The following is a 24,169-nucleotide window of genomic DNA, read 5'->3' on the forward strand; positions in this document are numbered from 1 at the left end:
AGTTAGGCTGTTCTGCCTGTCCCGCTGGAGGGGAGTTCGATGCTCTGCAGCAGACATTATCCAGCTCACTTCCTGGAGCAGCGCTGAGTGCCAACATTCCCCGGGACTGCCATTTTACATGCAGCTGAAATTAAAACAATCCTCCATCATGTACATGGACTGACTGATGTCTCTCAGCTGGAGTGTCCGTTTAAGTCAAAGCTTGCTTAGTGATCCCGGATGGTACTTGATTCATGTGAGTTTGGGGATTAGGTCTCTGTAGAGGCCAAAGTTCAAGCCAAACATTATGGTGCGATGGGAAAAAAGCTGCAGTATTTTATAGACTGGCAGCAAATGGACCTTGCTTTAAAATATATAGGCCTATCAATATATATGGTTTATATGCATATCTTGCTTTATCGTTCTACAGCAAAAATCATTAATATGGCAAGAAATATGAAGTTTCTATGTCAGAGACCTCAAAAGCCTGTTAAAACAAGAGCTTGTGCAGCATGTCAACTTGTTAATAGTCTGAAAGTTTTGTTTTTCTGTGTCTGGCAAAGATATGTTATTTGCTGTTGGGTTAAAGTGGAGATAATGCAATCACAGTACGGGCTTTTTTTGCCCTTTCCTTGCGAATACTGTGTGAAGTTCAATCACATGACATATAAAAAAGGCTCATGAAGACAAACTTTGTTTAGCTTTCTCTCTCACTGTCCTCCTACTAAATACAGCCTTATAAAGTATGTTTTATTTTAGCAATGTGTCGTTATATCAAAAACAATATAAATTGAAAAAATTGTCATGTTATTTAAAGGTGAAGTGCACACAAACATAACTAATTGAGGAATAAGTAGTTAGATTCAGTCTTTTAAACAACAGTTCAATAAACAGGAAGTTAATATTGAGTTACTATACATTTTAGCCACAATATTACAAGTTACTATGTTTTTATTAGTAAAAAATGAGCAAAATGAGCAACATAGCAGCAATGGTTCATTCCAAGATGAATTGGCGGTTTTAATTGGTTGAGTGAATGATCCAATGATTCTTTCATAAAGACAGTCTCTTGATTTTTTACTGAATGAATCAGCAATTTTGAACAAATTGTTTGAATGAATGATTCAATGACTCATTCATAAAAACAGAGGCCGTGTCTAAAATCACATACTTTCTGAGTAGGTACTTTTTTTTCAATAAGTAATTACTTCACAACCACTTAAGGTATGTTTTATATATGTGTGTAGCATGAATGAAATTCGGACATATGTGACATGACTATACCATTCACAAATCCTCCCCCATGGCCTCATGGGATAGTGACGTGTCCATCGAATGCTCATCTTAAAATCTCATCGGAAGTAGTAGATCATTCAGGTACTTTTCACCTACTGTTTTATGAATACTTTGAATCCTAACATACAGTACTATTCTTTAACATACAGTTTTTCACCTATTATATGGTACGTACACTATGCAAATTTGGTGCGGCAAACACGTTTCATTTCTGAAGCACACAGATTTTGAACAAATTGGTTAAATGAATGATTCAACGACTTACTTATGACTACTGGCGTAACAATGTAACTGCAGAAAGAGACCCTAAAAAAATACCCAAACACTATGTCAGCCAGCTAGTAATGCTACCCTGGTGACATTTACATCAGAAACAGCAAATGTTCAAAACATAAAAGTAAACCAAATGTTTACATTTGCATAAAAACACAATCCACATGCAAGGCCTAGTGAAACAAAGCATGCAAAATAGCATTTGACAATGCCCCAGCCAGCGCCATAAACACACACACAGATGAAATAGCACCTGTAAAGTATATATGTTTACGGCCTTTGAGAGAGAGGTCAGCGGGTCGTACCCCTGGGGTCATGTTCTTTAGCTGCTTCTAAATGTCTGGCTTGTTATGTAGAACATTTTTTGGGAGATCAGGGGTTTCCCCTATAATGTTTCATTACAACGGTCCTCATTTTGAGGAATGCTGCTTTACCAAGAACAAGCGCTTTTGAAACGTTTTTCCTTTTGATCCCTCTTACTTTTCACCTCCTACCCTCTAACCGCCTGGCTCCTTCCTGGTATGTAACACCCAAACATTTGTGTCAGATGTGATCAGTGCTACTGCATTTGACCTTTTCTCTGGTAAACTGGAAGGTGTATCACAGAAAGCAGAGCGATGTATTACAGTAACTTCTTTCCTGATCCAGACAGGAGATAAGACGCTGATTCAGAATAAATGCGATCACACATTTGTCATACGAACTGTTTTATCTAATTTTTATCTAACATAAATGTGTGTGACGGTAATGCATATCCAAACGTACAGTTTTCCCAGTTTCAAAGCTCCTCAAAGCTTTCCCAGCTCCTCTTCCTCAAATGATGGTTAATTTACCCAGTACTGTAAGCACAAAAAAACAAACTGTATTTTAAGGAATTGTTTACAATTTTGTAGTCATATATTTACCAGGATAATCACTATAATTTATGTAGATTACTGCAGTATTATGTTGCAAGGCTTAAAATGTTTAGAGGCTGCTCTGTGAAAACTCATTCACTGTAAGAGGCCATAGTCATATTGTTTTTATTAAATCTGACAGTGTGTAATGAGTGTTCAGTCCATCAGTCTGTCTTTGAAGGCAACGTCTGATTTATATTAAAGAACACTAAGTTTTGAACTGATTTTTGCCAGGTTTGTACTTGACAGTTCTGATTTTGTGGTTATGGTTTTAAGAAATGTGTTACATTTGATTAAAATGAGTCTAATCCGTCGAGGAAAAACTGTGAAATGCATGAAATTTGCACTAGCTGAAAGCAGAAAAGAAAAATGAGCTCTACTGTACAGTAGTTTGCCTTTATAGTTCTTACAAAGACATGCAAAAGCATCAGCAGATCTCTGAACTAAAGCGAACAATGATAGTCTTCCGGTCTCAGAAGTGTTACTTCCTGTGCATCTTTTTTTTTTTTTTTAAGTAAGTGTAAAAGGTCACAAGTGTTTGTTTGAAATGTACAAGAAACTGCTCCATAGGAAACTGAACCACTTCAAAGACAAGCTTTAAAGTCAGATGCACTTTTACACCAAAAGTTCAGGTCTTGTGCACAATTGTCATCATTTACTGAGGGTGTTATGTCATTCCAAATTATTATGACTTTCTTCTGTAAAACAAAACTGTTTGTCCATACATAAATGATGATTTTTATTTTTAAGTGAACTATCCATTTAACTAAACTGGATAACTAAACCGATGAGCGCTTACGTTTTTTTGAGTGACTGGAAACAAAAGACATGATTTTCCTAAGTAGTCACTTGTAGATCAAAGTCGGAGATGGTTTTGAACCTAAGGAAGCTAAAAGTATGCATAGATGGGATGGAAACTTCAGTCACTGGTATATCTGATGGAGGAACGGTGCACCAGTGAGGGATGTGCCAGACTCCGGTTCACTCGCCCAAACAAGCAACAGTACTTTTCCAGAATTTGACAGCCGCTGGCACAAAACAGATGACGGGAGATGTTTTTCCCAGCTAGCAAGAATGTTTAAAATATCCTGGAACCCGGAATACTTCCTTGCGATCATGTCATAATAGCAAAAAACGAGCCTTATTGCAACCATTTATGAGAAACCTTCCAGATCGCATGGTAGCCATGTATCGTATTCAATGTGAATGTTTTCACAGTAGCTCGTTGAGTAGTTGTTTAAATTGGAGGCTGACCAAAGCGGTAATTATGTCTATTATGATCATTTAAACCGAACTGCCCATTCTGTGCCAGTTCTCAGACAAGTAAGTGGTTTGCCAAATCGTATTGATGCCACTATGACATTTTCCATGACCAACCTGCTCTTGAACTCCTCATTGGGTACCATCAACTACAAATTTGCCAGGTCTGGAGATGATTTCTCTAAGGAAACATACTGTAGTAGCACAAATAAAGCATATGAACCATGTCTACTGTCTACAACCATCTTCTATTATAATTATGAGTCAGATAGTTTCCTTTGAAAGGACTGGGGCTTGTCTGCATGTAATGGAATGCATTCGGCAATCTGAAGTCTCCAAGTATGGAAGAAGACAGTTCAAAGCAAGGGAGATTTGAAGCCCTTGCCAGTAAGTGCTCTGGATTTATAACTGTGGAGATCTTCTTCATGCCAGCGAGAGGGGAGTGGCAGATGGCTAACTTAAGCCCGTCTCGCTCTACACTTGACCATTCATCTCCTAATGACACTATTTTTGGTTCACTTTATTAAATTAGACAAAAAGGGCTGAAATGAAACTGCAGTCAGCCATATTAAATGCTCAGGATAAAAACGAATCACTTGATGAAGTGAAACATGTTTAATGAGCCTGCGCTGAAGATGCCTTAAAGGAATAGTTGACCGTAAAATGAAAATTCGGTTGTAATTTACTCACCTTCATGTTGTTTCAGTGTGGAACACATTAGAAGATATTTTGAGAAATGTTTTTGTCCATACAATGAAAGTAAATGGGGTCCAAAACAGTGGCTTTCATTATATGTACAAAAAACATGGAGATATTTTTCAAAATATATTTGTTTGTGTTCTACACTGGGGAAAAAATGAGCAGTGAGTAAATGATGAGATTTTCATTTTGGGGTGAAATATATCTTTAAATTCAAAGGCGGCAGGGTGCACAACCCATTCTGCTGTTATGAATCTGTTAAGCATTCAATTAATTCATTATTTATCCCAGACAGTGCAGGCGTTTTGTACATAAAGCACACACTGAAGGAATGCATTCCTATCAAAGCCTGGAGATAAACCGGACACACTGTTTATCCATGGAAAAAAAATCTCAACATTCACAGACTGAACTTTAACGTATGAAATCTATTAGTCTACAATATCATAAAATATTAGCAATATTATTAAATATAAAAAATGACTATAATAGTAAAATATAAACAGTACAATTATATATATATAAAAATGTGTAGAAAAAATGTATGGGATATTTAAGGCATTTGCTAGTCAGTGCCATTTATCAACATAATAACATAAAAAGAATTTTAAAAATACAAACAAAAACATGTTTATATTTTTTTTATGCAATTGTATTTATTTATCCAAGAAAACACTACTGCAAGCAATCTTATAATAATGCAATAATCCAATGACTCAGCAATTAACAGTCGGCACATCTGAGGAAATAACTAGGAAATGACTCAGTAATCTAGAAATACAACAGAGCTTTTTATAACATGTTACACAGGCCTTAGACATGCAAGTGAATATGTATGTGTCTGATGTCCCACGCATCCATATGCAGATTACACGCACGCTGACTGAAAACAGATGAATTTCCTTTAGTGTCTCAAACCAAAAACACCTGCACCCTCATCTCCATTAGGAATTTACATGGCTTAAATGTTGCCACTACAATAAGCACATCTGGGTCTCTGGAGCAGTGAAGGAGACAGACATGCACAAACATGACTGTTGTCCACTATAGGTAATCTGTAATATCTGTAATCTCGGAGCGTCTAAAAAAGTAAGTGAATGACAGGATCTAAAATAAAACCACCAATGAGTATCAGCGTACTCCTTTGGTAATGTGATATTATGCTTATCACAGCACCATATATGCATGAAATTGTTAATAAACCAGTACTTTGAACTGTGCTAGCCAGTAGGGACTGGACCAGAGTTAGAAAAACTCTGTAAAAGGTGTAAAATGTGCTTGATCTGTGCATATTTGTCTCCTGATTCAGACAAGACAACTTTTTTCTGTGGAGAAAGCAATACAAATAGATGACTCATATTTTACCCAGAAGCAAAGGTTAGAAGTTAAAACGTCTTAATGATGGATTTGTTTCTTACAAACACACAGCTTTTCACTTCACAAGACGTTAATTGATGGAGTGGTGTGGATTACTTGTGTATTATTGTGATGTTTTTATCAGCTGTTTGGACTCTCATTCTGACGGCACCCATTCACTGCATAGGATCCACTGGTGAGCAAGTGATGTAACGCTACATTTATTCAAATCTGTTCCAATGAAGAAAACAACTTATCTACATCTTGGATGGCCTGAGGGTGGTAAATTGTCAGCAAATTTTCATTATTTGGTAAACTGTTCCATTAAGTGCATGGATGAAGCGACAGTGTGATGATCCTGCACCTAATGTGAGTCAATGTGAACCTCTAACTGCAGCTGCATCCACAACTCAATTCCTTAACGCGGGTCACAAGCCTTTATCACATGCATTCCTAAGAAACTGCACCCAAGGAGATCTGAGCTGTCTTCATTTGGTTAAACTAATAGGGAGGGAACACTGATTGCTATTCTTTATTTTTAAAAAGTGCTCTTCCATTTAATAGCCTAACATTAATTAAAGGTTTACATGAAAGGTGTTTTAAAAGCTGCCAATATGCAGCTTTGTGGACAACAGCCAAAATGCTGATTTATATTTTGAGATGCCATTAGGAAGTTTTTATTTTTGTTTAGCTGGCTCTTATACATTTCAATAGTACTGATGGTTTTGTACTGTATACTGACACCTACTGGCTTGGATGTAAGAAGCTTGTGTAACACTGGCTGAAAGTTCTATATAAAGTTTAAAAATATATATTTTTGTTACTACAATGATTAGCAACTTCTTCAATTGCATGGCACAAGTGTGTGATCTTAACATGTCAGCTGCCATGATGATGCAACCAGGTCCATGTAGAATAAAACTGTATTTTTTTTATTTCTTCAGTCTTTATCTCATGTGAGAGTACATGTTTTCAATTATTTTTCTCAGAAGTCATATTTATGTCTTCGTGCTTACAAATGTTTATTTAGCAAAACATGACAAAGGGCACCAGAATGCAGAATGTCATGTGTAATGGTGATAATAATATGAGAAAGCAGTAGGGAATAAAAATGTCTGATAAACATAGCCAGTTGCTCTTAATGTAAGACTAAAAGTGCAAGTAAACATTTTATATGCACATATACACTGTGCAAGCATGTGGTGCGCAAAATCGTTTTACGCCGCGTAAACATGCGTTTATAAGTAATGTTCTCTACGTCTACGAGAAGATAAATAACAATAAATTGTGTTCAGAATAACAGACCGCAGCCTGTCAAAGTGGATATAACAAACCGGATCAATAATACATTATTATGCATGTATGGTCTTTGGAATATACAGTAGAATGACATGCACCGAATAAACAACGCGCAGTTTCGCGCTCAGGATTTTGACATCATCATCATCATTCATTTGACCGTAAACAGACTAAATAAGACACAATAAAAAAACGTACCCAAAAGCGCTGTTAGTGTGAAATGAACGACTCCAGAAAGCATCTTCCCGGTTCGCTGTCAGAGCCTGGCTACGAGGCTCCTTTCCTTGGAAGCGCAGACGCTCAACTGAGCAGCAGCCTGACTCTCTGGAGGCAAACACTCAAGTCAGTTACTCTCAGAGTTAGCTAGAGCGCATTTCATCCGCAAAGTCAATGTCCCAGTGCAAGTCTACAGATCTCCTTTTGCATGAACTACAACTTGACTGACTTTACAAAGCGTATTTGAAAGCGAGGAGTGACGGTGAGGGAGGGTTTAGGTGGGCATTTGAAGGAGGACTCTCACTCATTCACATTCAAGTAGCTGTACTAGCAGAGTTTTAGGCAGAATTAACATTATATACAGTATGTATACATTTACAAACGTGTACACAAATAATTAAAATATTACTGATGATAACAATAAATATATATTTTTTATTATTATTATTACTACTACTATTACTATTTTTTTTATTAGCCTACAATTGTGTATATTTCACTGGTCTAAATTGGACATTAACTGATCTAAAATGGTGATTATAGCTTGTTTAAACTGTTCACTGGTTGGTCTAAACTAGTCATTAGTTGGTCTAATCTGGTCATTAGCTGGTCTAAGCTGGTCATTAACTGGTCACTTACTGGTCTAATTTGGTCATTAGCTGGTTTAAGCTGGTCATTAACTGGTCACTTACTGGTCTAATTTGGTCATTAAGCTGGTCATTAACTGGTCACTTACTGGTCTAATTTGGTCATTAGCTGGTCTAAGCTGGTCATTAACTGGTCACTTACTGGTCTAATTTGGTCATTAGCTGGTCTAAGCTGGTCATTAACTGGTCACTTACTGGTCTAATTTGGTCATTAGCTGGTTTAAACTGCTCATTAACTGGTCACTAGCTGGTCCAGCCTGGTAATTAGCTGATCTAAGGTGGTCATTAGCTCATCTAAACTGGTCATTAAGTGGTCTAAATTAGCCATTAGTTGGTCTAAGCTGGTCATTAAGCTGGTCTAAACTGCTCACTAACTGGTTTAACCTAGGTAGGTCTAAACAAGTCTCTAGCCAGTCTAAATTAGTCATTAGCTATCTCAGATGGTCATTTGCTGGTCCAATCTGATCATTAATTGGTCCAACCTGGTAATAAGCTGGTCTAAGGTGGTCACTAGCTAGTCTAAACTAGCCTAACCTGGTAATTAGCTGGTCTAAACTAGTCACTAAAGTCTAAACTTGTCACTAGCCAGTCTAAATTAGTCATTAGCTGTCTCAGATGGTAATTTGCTGATCTAATTTGATCATTCCTGGTTTCAGATGGTCATTAGCTGGTCTGAGATGGTCATTAGCGGGTCTAAAATTATCATCAACTGGTCTATGCTGGTCTTCAGCTGTCTAAGCTGGTCATTGGCTAGTCTAAACTAGTAATTAGCTCGTCCAAGATGGTCATTTGCTGGTTTAAACTGCTCATTAACTGGTCACTAGCTGGTCCAGCCTGGTAATTAGCTGATCTAAGGTGGTCATTAGCTCATCTAAACTGGTCATTAAGTGGTCTAAATTAGCCATTAGTTGGTCTAAGCTGGTCATTAAGCTGGTCTAAACTGCTCACTAACTGGTTTAACCTAGGTAGGTCTAAACAAGTCTCTAGCCAGTCTAAATTAGTCATTAGCTATCTCAGATGGTCATTTGCTGGTCCAATCTGATCATTAATTGGTCCAACCTGGTAATAAGCTGGTCTAAGGTGGTCACTAGCTAGTCTAAACTAGCCTAACCTGGTAATTAGCTGGTCTAAACTAGTCACTAAAGTCTAAACTTGTCACTAGCCAGTCTAAATTAGTCATTAGCTGTCTCAGATGGTAATTTGCTGATCTAATTTGATCATTCCTGGTTTCAGATGGTCATTAGCTGGTCTGAGATGGTCATTAGCAGGTCTAAAATTATCATCAACTGGTCTAAAATTATCATCAACTGGTCTATGCTGGTCTTCAGCTGTCTAAGCTGGTCATTGGCTAGTCTAAACTAGTAATTAGCTCGTCCAAGATGGTCATTAGCTGGTTTAAACTGCTCATTAACTGGTCACTAGCTGGTCCAGCCTGGTAATTAGCTGATCTAAGGTGGTCATTAGCTCATCTAAACTGGTCATTAAGTGGTCTAAATTAGCCATTAGTTGGTCTAAGCTGGTCATTAAGCTGGTCTAAACTGCTCACTAACTGGTTTAACCTAGGTAGGTCTAAACAAGTCTCTAGCCAGTCTAAATTAGTCATTAGCTATCTCAGATGGTCATTTGCTGGTCCAATCTGATCATTAATTGGTCCAACCTGGTAATAAGCTGGTCTAAGGTGGTCACTAGCTAGTCTAAACTAGCCTAACCTGGTAATTAGCTGGTCTAAACTAGTCACTAAAGTCTAAACTTGTCACTAGCCAGTCTAAATTAGTCATTAGCTGTCTCAGATGGTAATTTGTTGATCTAATTTGATCATTCCTGGTTTCAGATGGTCATTAGCTGGTCTGAGATGGTCATTAGCAGGTCTAAAATTATCATCAACTGATCTATGCTGGTCTTCAGCTGTCTAAGCTGGTCATTGGCTAGTCTAAACTAGTAATTAGCTCGTCCAAGATGGTCATTAGCTGGTTGAGGCTGGTCTACGCTGGTTCAGCCTGGTAATTATCTGGTCTAAACTATTCCTTAGTTAGTCTAAGGTGGTCATTAGCTGGTCTAAACTAGTAATTAACTGGCTTAATTAACTTAAGATGGTCATTAGCTGGTTCAGGCTGGTCTAAGGTGGTTCAACCTGGTAATTTACTGGTCTAATCTGGTCATTAGCCAGTCTAAACTAATTATTATCTGGTCCAAGATGGTCATCAGTTGGTCTAGTCTTGTAATAAACTGGTCTAAGTTGGTCCAACCTGGGGTGCGCCAAAAGCATCGTTAGCCAACTATGGCCGCAATTTCCGACGTTACCAACATAGTTCAATGATTCTATGTTTCCCGAAACAATAATTCAAATGAACATTCGCAAACAGTGTCGCAAACTTACGTGGTTGGAACTACACCTCTCAACCTGTGGTTAGAAGCATAGTTTGTTGTTAGTAAGACATGTGGGCTTGAATAAATATGCTCTTTGGCAAAATAAGCAAGCTAACATTTTAATTTAGCATTTCAATCTCTGTATTTTTGCACGTCCTCAATAAGCGCAGTTTTTGAAGTGCACAAATGAATGCATGTGCGCATGTGCACAAATGCACAAAAGGAAACCCCAGAGTATGACGTAAGAGGGAAACCGTGATGAATCAAACATCAAATAAAGCAGAATGACAGGGAACAAAAAATAGCAAATTAGTCATCAGGTGCCATGTTTAACACAGCAGCATCTTAGAGATCTCTAATCAGTTAAATAGCAGAAGTTTTTACTCCACCACATGCGTGTGACATCATTAACAATAGCCCTATATTGTTGAACTAATGTGGTTCAAACGACGGAGATGCGACTGTGTTCGTTGTACGGGAAACACACCCCTGGTCCAGCCTAGTAATTAGCTGGTCTAAGGTGGTCATTAGCTGGTCTAAACTAGTCTAACCTGGCAATTAGCTGGCTGGTCTAAACTATTCATTAACTGGTTTAAACTAGTCGTTAGTTGGTCTAAGATGGTCATTAGCTGGTCTAAACCAGAGCTGTAGAGAGAAAGAGTTGTGACAGCTCCGTTCTCTCCAATGGACCAGTTTTTTACAGCAATGGCGGATCGTGGAGCCGCTCAATAGTTCCCGGAAGTTAGCGCTCATGCTATCAGCGCCGTAGAGATGCAGCAGAAGAGACCGCTGTGATGAACTTTTAAAAGGTAAGACATTTATAGAACAAAATAGTATATTATCAGCACAGCTAATCAAATTACCCTGTGCATTAAAACAGATGATTATTAGATTATTCCTCACTTAATTAGTAGATTTACAACAAGAACCACCTGAAGACTCCCTGTAAAGAGACAGCACCCTCACAATGAGTCTCTTCACTGGTTTTGGCAAATCTTTCCCTGCTCTTTGTGAAAAAGTGCCAGTTCTATATTATATTATATATATCACAGTAAATCTATACATTATTACTGTATTTTATAATTAAACGTCTTAGCTAAAGAAGTACTGTGTTGAAGGAACAGACTGAGCAGTGATGCCACAGGACTACAATGTGATGGAGCATCACTTAACCATTTCTCCTGTTTTGTTTTCCTTCGCTATCTTGCTTTCAGAACAAGAACCACCTGAAGACTCCCTGTAAAGAGACATCACCCTCACAATGAGTCTCTTCACTGTAAACTAGTAATTAACTGGTTCAAGATAGTCATTAGCTGGTTCAGGCTGGTCTAAGGTGGTCATTAGCCAGTCTAAACTTATTATTATCTGGTCCAAGATGGACATCAGTTCGTCTAGTCTTGTAATTAGCTGGTCCAAGCTGGTCCAACTTGGTCATTAGCTCTGGTGTTGTTGTGTCTATTTAAAGGGGTCATATGATGCGATTTAAATTTTTCCTTTCTCTTTGGAGTGTTACAAGCTCTTGGTGCATAAAGAAGATCTGTAAAGTTGCAAAGACTAAAGTCTCAAATCCAAAGAGATATTCTTTATAAAAGTTAAGAGTTAACCACGCCTACCTAAAACGGCTCGTTCGTGCTAGATACCAAACACAAACCTTCAAAGCAAAACTGAAATCTCACTAATCATCAGTTATTCTGACAATAATGTGGCCATAAGTCTGCTTCGTATACACTACCTGCTCTTCATCAAAGACTAAAGCAGCACCGAGGGGATCTGGAGAATTCTTCCTGCAATAATGACATTTACAGATGGCAAGCAGTCACATAAAAAATTAAAAGTCCAAAGTGTCAGTGAGCGAGAGGCCATCGAGTGTATCGTTCCCTTGAGTCATGTGTATTTCTGACAAAGAAAGAAAAGAAAAAAACAATCAAAAATGTAATCTCAAGAATCTCTAGAAAAACAGACCGTTTACATTATTCCAGCTTCTTCTGTTCTCTAGGTCCTCCCAGAATCACGTTTCAGGAAAACACTGATTAGTGTTTTTAGTCTGTGTCTTTCTTTAATCAATTTCCTCCACCACACCCGTCTGCAGGCCTGCCTTTGAACGAGCAGACACAGCCTGTTACAGAAGAGACCTTACACATCCGATGCATGTAAGACATACCCCACCAACAGCTTATAGGTATGGATATCCTAAACAAATCCCCCTCCCCCTGACTGAAGGAAATGAGGCGGGTTTGACAGACAAATATTTAGCCAATAGGTCAGATTATAACCAAACAATGTTTTTGCTTTATTGGGGCATTTTAAATCACAACATAATGATCTGTAAAGAAATTCAATTCAATTGCTAATTTACTAAATTAATCATTCATATATGTATCTTTTGTTAATATACATATTTTTTGTTCAGATTGAGTTATTATATCTATTATAATTAATTAATTAATTCAAAACAGACCATGACTTCAATATACCTGTTCTATAATGATATAACTGTTCCGAAATAATAAAAAGCCTCATTAAAAACCTTCTTAAATTTCCTGACAAAATGGCCCAAAATAATATCAATAATATTATATAATTATATCAATAATAACATATTAATTTAACAATATTGACCAATAATAATAATAATAATATTATTATTATTATTATTAAACAAGACATAAAGCAGTTTTGTTTTCAAATATAAGCAACATTTGAAAAAAAAAAAAGTCAGATAAGTTTAACAAACAAGCAGGAAGCCATATTGCTCTCATGTGACAAGAATACAATTAAACAGAAAAAAAAGGAGAGATGACTCCTATGACTAAACTTTTAAAAGTGTTTAAAAACACTTTTGGCAAGGTAGTTAAGGTTTTTAAATCATTAAATGGTCTAACCCCAAGAAAAATAGTCATGATTCACAAATCCTGAAAAATAACCTTAATTTTAAATAAATAAATAAATAGCACGTTTACTAACATATATTCAAGTTTTAAGGAAATTATTTTACTCTTACTTGATGGTTGAACATAAACTATATAGGCCTACTTTTTCATGGTTTTTCCTTTTCATCATCTTGGACATAATTATGTGTCATTTAATCACATAACAAAATAAAACATAACAACTTTGGATGCATTATTGACAAAGCTGTTCTTTGCAACAACATGCTGGAATTGATTTCCTTTCTCTCACACACACACACACTTTCAGAATTTCGTTTGTGGCTGGTCTGTTTATTTTGGACACAGCATGATCTTGATTAGTTACCCTGTTACCAAAGGAAAGCTTTTAAGATGTCATTTGCTTTTCAGCAGACAGCCGTACATGAGCCATTATTTCAGAAGATGCCTGTCAGATTGGTTTAAAAATAATAAATTCGCCTTAATGTGGAGGAAAAGATGTTTGATGGAGCACAAGGAGTCCTCTTATACAACAACATAATCTGATTTCTCGTGTCCAGGACAGTCAGATGTCTGTTCTTCAAGCCTATGTTCTGTACTTCTCCATTTTCTAGATTCTTTTCTGGATAAATAGTTATAATTTCAGAATGCAGAACTCAAAAATAACCTATTGCAGATCACTAATAACTAGGGGTTTAACGGTACACGTGTTCGTACCGAAAATTTTCGGTCTTTCGGTTCGGTACGCATGTGTAGCCTACCGAACAAATCGTTCCATTTTTTTAGGAAATTCAGTCAATAAATGCCGTTTTGATGCTCTTTGATGTGGCGTGACATATCGCAGTATACTAATGCATCAGTTCTAACGGCAGCGTGGAGCGCGATCACCTCCTCTTTATTACTAGTGTTAACACGAAATAAACATGAATGAACATCTCACCCCTCACGTAATCGCTCAAGTTTCAAGTTATAGTCTAGAGCAGAAGCCGAGGTAGATTTTTATCCCTATAAGACCATTTTAATAATAATTGAATTCATTTATAAAAGAGCAATTTGTTCAGTAAACCATTGTTCATAAAAGCTATTTATGTTTAGTTTTTTTTTCTTCCTGCTGTACCGAAACCATACGAACCCGAATTGGAATTGTAGTTACGTGGAAAGGTCACGTTTTTTCCTAGCGTAAGAAATCTATTAGGTTTCAAAAGATTTAAACATCAAGAATACGCACATGAACTGACCATTTTAAACAATAAACTGAAACAAAGACATATAAATCAGCATACAACAACTTTTGAACAGTCCTCCTTCTCCATACTTGTAAACACTGGGTCAGTTCTTCTGCCTATGTCACTACATAATGCGTGAAGTCCAGCTAGTGCAAGACGAGTATTTGTGGTAAAAAAAAAAGTATAATTGTTTTTTTTTTTTTTAATGATCGATTGTTTCGCTAGATAAGACCCTTATTCCTCGGCTGGGATCGCCCTTTGAAGCTGCATTGAAACTCCAATTTGGACCTTTAACCCATTGGCCACCATTGAAGTCCACTATATGGAGAAAAGTCCTGGAATGTTTTCCTCAAAAACCTTAATTTCTTTTCAACTGAAGATAGAAAGAACATGAGGAATGCTGGGAAACAAACAAACCTGATGGCACCTTTTCTCCTGATTTGTGGCATCATGGCACTCATAGTTTAATGAATGTGTTTGCCCTCCTGCCCAGTTGGATGACTATGATTGTGTGTGAATTAGAGCTGAGTGTCTTTGTGTTTTACCCCGTCCACACCCACTCACTTATTAGGTAACATCAGCAACGCTTTAGAAATGTTGCATTCTCACTCCCACTTAAACTAATTTTGGTAAACAGTATAATGAATACTTAAACACAGTCAGATGTGCTGTCAGAACTAAGTGGCGGCTTTTTGACAGTTAATTAGGAAATCACTGATTGACTGCATTACACTGAATTATCAAGCTCTTGTTGTTTGACAAAGGACCTTGGAATGATTCTGAAAAAAATCAGGAAATTTGCTGGAGACAGTGATACGGGTCATTGATGAAGATTCAAAGCGCCCTTCACCCCAGTTTCATGCCTGTTTGTTTTTGTGCAACTATGTTGGCTTGGCATGGATCTGTGTGAACTTTCTTAGTGGAATTCTGCGTATGCCAATGGTTTTTTTTTCCTTCCTCCCCCATCACACAGTTGTTTGCAACTTGTGACCACAACTCTGCAGACTCCAGCATTTAGAGTTATTGGAACATTGCAGGTTCATTACGAAGTCACTAAACTAAAGAAGCAACATAAACTGACCGACTGATTAATGTGCAGTTGTACAGTACAGTAGCCTATAGTTAGTTCATGTTTATACCCATAGCTGATCACATGAACACATTGATGGATATGGCTGACTCTCATGAAAACTTTAAGCAGATCCAGATCATTTAGTGCCCCCTCCACATTTTTATAATAATAATAAAAATAAATTATCCTTATTCTAAGGCACAAAAATTTTATTAAATAAAATAACATTTTTCTTTTAATTTATTATTAAATTTTTTAATTATTTACTTTTTGATGTAGTGCCTTTAATTTATGATGATTTAAATGAAAAAAGTAATGCATATTTATTGTAATACAGATATTTCTAAGAGAATCTAATGTATGTCAGAATGTATTACTATGTGAAATTGTCACAACAAACAAATGAATAAATCATATGTTTAATATTATTTTATTATTTATATTATTTAATGATAATAATAAAATAATCAATTTAATCTCCAAATTATTATTAGTTGTTAATTATTAATATTATTAATATTAATGTTATAATTAATATTATACAATTGTTAATATTAATTTATTCTTATTCTTATTACATGCTCCATATTCTAAGGCTTAAATTAAATTAAATTAAATTAAATTAAATTAAATTTTGTTGTAGTGCCTTTAATTCATAATTTTAATTATGATTTGTGATTGAAATGATGAATTATGATTTAATATTGACTTTAATATTATTGATCTATTTATTTATTATTTGTCATCTGGACATGTTAGTTTGAGACGAGCCAAATCAAACAAATGACAGCTTTAATGCATTTGATTCTGCTCTTTAATTTATATGGTCATGTTCACTGATTGGCAGACACAGGATAGCCCTTTTCTGATCTGCTTGTTTGACAGCTCTCAGCAGGTGCCCAAGCAATCAACACCAATCGAAAGAGTTCAGAGTTCACAAAGAGCCGCTCAATGATCATGTTTAGGAGCGTGAGAGTCCATATGTCTGGTATGATTTAGAAAAGAGGACTGCGATAATGTAACAAGAGCTGAAGAAAAACCAGCTACCTACTGCACCAGGACACTTGAGTTCAAATGTTAAACATCTAGCCATTAGAGAGAAAGAACGAGACTGATATGGTGATATTCTCATTGAGATTCGCCCTCTTTGCTGTAATCTAATGCCCACTTTGGTCTCTATCCACAACCACAGCGTCTTCGTGGAGGGTCTATCATGTGTGAACCCACTGCGTCTGATCAAGGCACTGCACTGCGATAAAAATTCGTCACAGCGGGACGTCTCATGATCTTTTTGACAAGCATTCGGCATGTTGTTACATCACATCTGGGAGACCATGTGGCCTCACTTACTCACTTGACAGGACCTACACTGGCTCGGGTTAAAGCCAGACCACCAGGCAATGACTTCTGCTCTCTCTCGTGACCTTGCTTGCACATCACCTGGTGTAGATTAATGGTAAGCAGGCCTGTGTGAGCTGCATGGTCCCCACTGCGGGTCTTTTCTCAAAGCAAGTCTTGAGCAGAGGGGGTCCTATTGTTATATGCTTCCTGCACGTCTTCTGTGGAGGGAAGAGGAAAGGGAGGTTACTGCGTGGTTTGGCAGCCACTTGCAAGCTCAAAGAACATATCAATGGATATAATCTGGGCGTGTTTCATCAGCACATTGAAATTTTGGCAGAAAGCTGTTACCTTGCAACAGGAAATGCATTGGCTAAACTGTTACTCAACACATGCAATATTAGGGTCAGTGACATGACATTTGCTTTCTTTTCTGTTAATTTATTCAAAAAATGCATTAAAAATGTAATTTGCAAATACAATGACTTGAACATGTTTTTCATTTCTAAAATTCATTTTGATATGCAATCAGAAATGTTCTTAGAACTTTGGCTAATGTTCTGCCAATTTGCCATTTTTATCAAGGTTGATAAGGACCATTTTAACTTCTTAAAACAAAATAAAGATGACAAAATAATATAAAAATAGATACATTTCCCAAGAAATAAATAATGCACTGGGAGAGTTGTGGCTAATGAATTCCAGGGTTGCCAGATCTGCGTTACAAAACCAGCCCAATTGGTACTCAAAACTAGCTCGATCACAGCAAAAACATGGCCAAAACTAGCCCAATGGCATTCCAGGAGAAATGGCTATCAAAATTGTATTGAAATCACTCCACATTCGTGTTCATGGGGGTCAAAACCTTCTTCCAGGGAGTTCCACCTTGGTCAAAATCAAGTCCCGGGGGGGACAGGCGTTTTGCTTTAACCCGTTGACTAAAAAAACAACCCGCGGCAGCAGTATAAAAGAAGTCCAATTCCACGGGAAAACCGCAGACATGGCAATATTGATGAATTCCCTTTTCTTGAAGATTGTGTCCACAGTAATTCCCACACGCTTAGAAAATAAGCTCTGTGACCAACAAAAGTTTATGATTCTTAAACATTTTATTCATCATGATTACTCTTCAACTGTTCATTATGAAGGTTGAATCGTAAATACAATCGCCAGAAGTGGAAAAACTAAACGTATGCTATAAAGTAAATGAACACCATCATTAAGCTTTCGACAACTTTTTTAGTCTCTGTTTAAATAAACTTTCTCTGAAAGTTTGAGTTAGAATAGTTTGCAAAAGAGCGATTATAAACACAATGAGGCTGTGAAAGTGACTAGTGTGTAGATGAGATTTTCTGCTCTTTCCGATGACGTTTAACGAATCCGACAGCCTCTATAGTCCCATTTAGCCACTTGTTAGCAACCTTTTTCAAGACAAGTAAAAGCTAAAAACCGGACAGAGGACAGAGCTTCCTCTAATTGTCCCATCTTGAACTCGTGACATCTGTAATGCTTTCGGAAAAAACTGCACGCCTGTGTCGCTTGGTCTCATTTTACACATATAATGAGCTTCTGAGAACACATGGCATTGGCTGTTTAGCCTTGGTTTTGTTTATGAATGATGAGGAATGTGTCCTTGGCATTCTATAATAAGGTGATAGTTTACACTGTTCATTTACAGTTTTACTTTTTTCGCCTGAATGTTTTTGCATGTTGGTTGCACCACATGATTTTGATTTTGCAAAAAAAAAAGCATGAAGCCATTTAATAATAATAATAATAATAATAATAATTCTGTAATAAGGTGATAGTTTACACTGTTCATTTACAGTTTTACTTTTTTCGCCTGAATGTTTTTGCATGTTGGTTGCACCAGATGATTTTGATTTTGCAAAAAAAAAAAAAAGCATGAAGCCATTTAATAATAATAATAATTCTGTAATAAGGTGATAGTTTACACTGTTCATTTACAGTTTTACTTTTTTCGCCTGAATGTTTTTGCATGTTGGTTGCACCAGATGATTTTGATTTTGCAAAAAAAAAAAAAGAAGCATGAAGCCATTTAATAATAATAATAATAATAATAATAATAATAATAATTCTGTAATAAGGTGATAGTTTACACTGTTCATTTACAGTTTTACTTTTTTTGCCTGAATGTTTTTGCATGTTGATTGCACCACATGATTTTGATTTTGCAAAAAAAAAGAAAGAAAGAAAAGAAGCAGTGAAGCAATTTAATAATAATAATAATAATAACATTATGCCAAACTAATATTTTCTTTTCAAGAATTTAATTCTTTCAATTAGTTTTTTCTTAATTATAATATCAGGACAGTTGTATAACTCCAATGTCTGCTTCAGAATAATGAGACTAATCATTGACTTTGTAGAGTGGTGTGAGGAGTCTCACCTTCATTTGAATGTATCGAAGACGAAAGATATGGTAATTGATTTTTGAAATAATGTTTCTATGCATGACACATCCATTAAGGGTCAAACAGTGGAGTGTGTGCAATCTTATAAATACTTAGGGACAAACATTGATTCAAAGTTGTGTTTTGAAGCCAACTGCGAAGCTGTGTGTAAAAAGGGGCATCAACGTCTGTTCTTTTTAAGGAAACTGTGCAAATTTTAAATTGATAAAACACAGTTGATTTTGTTTTATCATGCTTTTACCCGGCTTCGCTGTATCCAGGCAGGCAGGTACAGCGACTGGGTGTTTCAATTCTAAGTGATAGGCATCATCCTCTGTATTATGAGTTCCGGCATTTTCCGTCTAATCGACAGTTTAGAATGCCACAGTGTACAACAAAACAGTATAAGAACAGTTTGTCCCAGTAGCGATTCATTATATGAACAATAATAAGATGAACTAATGGGTTTATTTTAATGATTTAGTGTTTGGTGTTGATTTATAGTGTTATAGTGTTGTCTATTGTATTGTCTATGATATGTATGAGAAATATTCTGAACTTGTTCACTGAAAACTAGTTTACCTACGGGTATAAAATAAAGAAACCTGAACCTGAACCTGAATGTTTTTGACTTTATGCCCTCCAAAAATGTCAACATTAATTTAAAAACAGAAATTAAAAACATGGTAATCACAGACCCAGCTAATAATAAACATTCTCAGAACTTTGGTCAAGGTTCTCCCAATGTTCTCCTAATAATGTTAATGGAATGTTCGTTCAGAGTTATCTTGTTTTTATAATGTTCTCAAAACATACATTGTTCATGGAACATTATATTTCTGAAACATTTTAGCTGATCTAACATTTGTTAATTGTTACTACTTGTTTGCTTTCATGTTCCTATAATGTTTGGGAAATTATCAAACGGAATGTTACCTTAACGTTCATATAATAATAATTAAAAAAAAAACATTTTCATAGCTAAATGAAAACATTAGCAAAATGTTCTTAGCACATATTTATGTTAACAATGTTGGGGAAAGTTACTTTTAAAAGTAATGCATTACAATATTGTGTTATTCCCTAAAAAAAGTAACTAATTGCGTTACTTAGTTACTTTTTATGGAAAGTAATATTTTATGTTACTTTTGCATTACTTTTTCTCATCTGGACTGGGCTTGCATGTTTGGTTTTAATTATAAAAAAAGTTATATTTTTGGCAAATGTAAAAGCGCTTTCACACCAAAAGTAAAATTAATATGCCTCAGACTGAAGGAAGTCATATCTGTTCAGTAGAGGGTACAGCTCAAATAAACCTTTCAGCTGTGCTGCTATTCTGGATTGCAGGAAGAATAGGACACAGGAGAAGAAGAAAAAAGTAAGCTTTGCTTATTAGTATGGTTGAATTGGATCTTTGAAGGTCAATAGCAAAGACATTGGTTAATAAAATAGGATTAAATACATAAAGGATATTTGTGTTCCTTAACATTTAATAATTGCAGGTCTGCTTCATATTCTGAGTTTGCATTTTACTGTTTTTATTATTTTTGAGGAATACTGAATCTGTTTTTCTGCACTCCCACATGGGGACAGGAGAGCTGTCAGTCAATAAATATGAAAACAAAGTAACTGGCATTAGCCTACTTATTTGAAAAAGTAACTCAGTTATTTTCTTCTAAATTAAAAAGTGATGCCTTACTTTACTAGTTACCTGAAAAAAGTAATCTGATTACGTAACTCGTGTTACCCCAAAACTGTATAAGCTGGGGAAGAGGTAAGCCTATTTCAATCATGACAGCTCTCGGAAGATTTTAGCATGGTAATGTACATGACAATGTTAATGTGGCTGGTCTTGGCGGAATAGATCTGCTCCGCTGCTGCTGCTGAATTGCTGCTGCTGTTGGTTATTGCTGTAGTTGAGATTATTGCTGCTGCTGCTGCTGCAAGTACGAGAACTTGCTACTGCCAATGCACATGGCGATTAAGACAATAAGTATTTAAGATATACTGCTGCTGCACAAATAGCATATAAAATAACCCGTAGCAGATCTATACAGGTGGAGCTGGGGAAGGTGGAGGGTTTCAGAGGAACTCTGAAAGCGCGCTGCAAAATGCTCAAGTGGATGCTAACCAGCCATTTAAATGTAAAGCAGCAAGCTCATTGGCTGCGTATGCAACATGAACCAATCAGTAGTTTAATGCTGTGAATATCATCAATTTAAGTTAACGACCCATCAGCCCATCTAGTGTTTCATGGGTGAACTATATGTTTATGTCACTGTAAGACGGACTTGCATTCTTATTGTAGCCTAGGTTATTTTGTATAAATTAATATGTTCGGACCATAATATGGTCCATTACTAAACATGTTATAGGGTCTTTGCACCTTCAAATGAGATTACATGGAGCTCACTTGATGTACTAACGCAAGGAAAAAGCTTTTTAAAGAGCTGCCCATCATCTGCATTTGCTGTCCCCTCGGCTCATAAATAATCCACAATAGTTTCTGCTTCGTGGAGCAACATAACATATGCTATTAGAGACCTCTGCATGCTTACCTAAGCTCATGAGGTGTCTGAGGCGTGTGTTTGGGGTAAGAGTATCTCTCAGCGTGCGGCTGTTGTCTTAAAGAGGGGCACTGGCTGCAGGATCACACGGGGGGCTTATAGCTAATGAATGGGCCAGGAAATGGCTCCAATATGGGCTGGAGTGAGTGGAGGTCTTCATGACTGACCTCTCTGGAGTGATTTAGTGCACGCCTGTCAGCGCAGCTCATGCTGGATCATGGGTCGACTGCGCGGAAATGTAGAGAAAGCGAATGTTTATTTCTCTTTTTAAGGCCTGTTAATTGCCTTTTCTAACTTCCGTTATTGAAACTTTCCGTGTTTTCTTTGATGTGAGCAGCAGGGGCTAGAAACTAAGTGAAGAACACCATAAACTTTTCATTGAGAGTTATTACAGTAATTATCATCGATTTACTAGACTGGCTTGCATTTCACATTTTCACATAGGCTCATTAACAGTTATGATAGACTCATTACTGTGTAAATGAGCACAATGATGTTTTAGATGAGCCGATCATGTTCTAGTAAACAACATATGGGTGTTTCTTCAGCTGCTGGTGCTTTTGAACTTGTGGATTTTTAGAAATAATCTCTTTACACTCTCACTACAGTTTATTTAATCTGTCCAACAGTGTACATAGGCTATGCATCACAGAGGAATTCTGCCATTTTCTTCTCCCTGATATTAAATGGTGTATTTTCAGTACTATATATATATATATATATTCAAGAGCAGTGTTATTTTTATTTTTATTTTGTAAGTTTTATTTATTTATAAACATTTTATTTCAGTTATTTTATATAGCAGATATTTTAAATAAGCTGTTTAGCTGGTGGCCCCCTAAAACAGCAAAACAAACCAGCTGTACTTGGTGACCAGCTACCTTAAGCTGACATGTTTTTATTTAATTTCATTTCATTTTTCAGCAGCACAACTGTACGTAATGCAGCAGGCCATAATTTTTCAATGCAGAGTAAATGATTCCAAAACTCAATGCCATGTTATTTTAGTATTGTTTATATACTATTGTAGTATATAAGAATATATTAAAAAAAAATAAGTTTTCAACTAAACAAGCCGTTTTAGGGGGGCGTGGCAGAGTCTTAACTTTGATAAAGAATATCTCTTTGGTTTTGAGACTTTAGTCTTTGCAACTTCAGGGATCTTATCTATGCACAATCAGCTTGTAACACTCCAAAGAGAAAGGAAAACTTGAAATCGCATCATATGACCCCTTTAAAAACACTTCCAGTATAGTTTTAATGTGACTGATATTGGTTTTAATAGACTTGAACTGTCGGTGTTAGTGTAGGAGAGCATTGTCATCTTCACAGAACTAAATCAGATACTTCGTCCTCTTGGATAACACACAAATATGTTACCAAAATGGTCAGGGAGGCAAGGCATTTGGATGTGACTGTTTATTCAAGACTGTGTTTACACAGGACATATTTCAATACCTTTTGGGGATAGTTCCTCATGGGGATGTGGAGATGCAACCTCAGGATCATCCAACCCTCCCCTCCGCTCTCCTTTCCTCTCTGTTTCTGTCCGTTTCACACACAGATCAGATTAGACTGTAAAACCCCTCATCAGGACAGAATCCTGCTGTCCCATTAACTGCAGAACAAGCTAAACAAAACGGCCCAGAAAGGCCTGTCCTTCCTCTGAACAGTCAGTAATCATCATAACTCTCATCATCAGTAATGAGTGCAGCTGGATGTCTGCGGTCTGGAAGTGAATAGTTTAATAGTATAAATATCTGTAGTTCTCACAGACCGCTGCAGCTCTCAGTTACACTGTCAGCCACAAGGGGCAAAGGCTGAGCTTTCTGCCCACTGTGGGAACACACATGTGTGAGATGTGCATTGCTACTCCTTCTTCTTCTCTTTTTCTTCAAACCTGAAACCAGTCTGATTCTGCTGGTCTTAGCTGGTTTAAGTTGGTTGCACTGGTCTCCCAGTCTACCCAAGCTGGATTTTAGCTGGTAAGATAGCAGCTTTAAAATAGCAAGTGTTTAATCTGCCATCTAGTGGCCGCCGGTGTTTTTCACACAGAAGGCCGTTGCGTGTGTTCCTCAGTTCGAACAGATCCAGTCGCTTAACCACAAGCCAAACAGCTTAAACTAATATTACCAGTGTACATTTGTTGGCACGGTGTATTTGCTTTGTTTATTTTACAACATATATCAGAAGTGTACAGGCTGTGCTGTGCTGGCCCTCTTGTTCTGTCTGGGGTCTCAGATCGTTTTACTACCTCAAAAAACATAGGCTATACTTAACATCGAAGTCATAGGAGCATATTTAAAAATGGAAGGCTAATTGTCATTTTGAAATGACTATTAATATTCTATTAGTTTGGTACTGCAATATTTACAA

At 36.6% G+C, this 24,169-nt stretch overlaps 1 pseudogene; it reads right to left on the minus strand.

Moving 5' to 3' along the window:
* LOC107744092 (integrin alpha-1-like) overlaps nucleotides 1–7,508 on the minus strand; it is a 49,509-nt pseudogene extending 42,001 nt beyond the window's left edge.
* Nucleotides 7,509–24,169: the final 16,661 nt, after the last annotated feature.

The sequence above is a fragment of the Sinocyclocheilus rhinocerous genome, unplaced genomic scaffold (genome assembly GCF_001515625.1).
Source record: "Sinocyclocheilus rhinocerous isolate Xijiao unplaced genomic scaffold, SAMN03320098_v1.1 scaffold287, whole genome shotgun sequence".
Classification (NCBI taxonomy): domain Eukaryota; kingdom Metazoa; phylum Chordata; class Actinopteri; order Cypriniformes; family Cyprinidae; genus Sinocyclocheilus; species Sinocyclocheilus rhinocerous.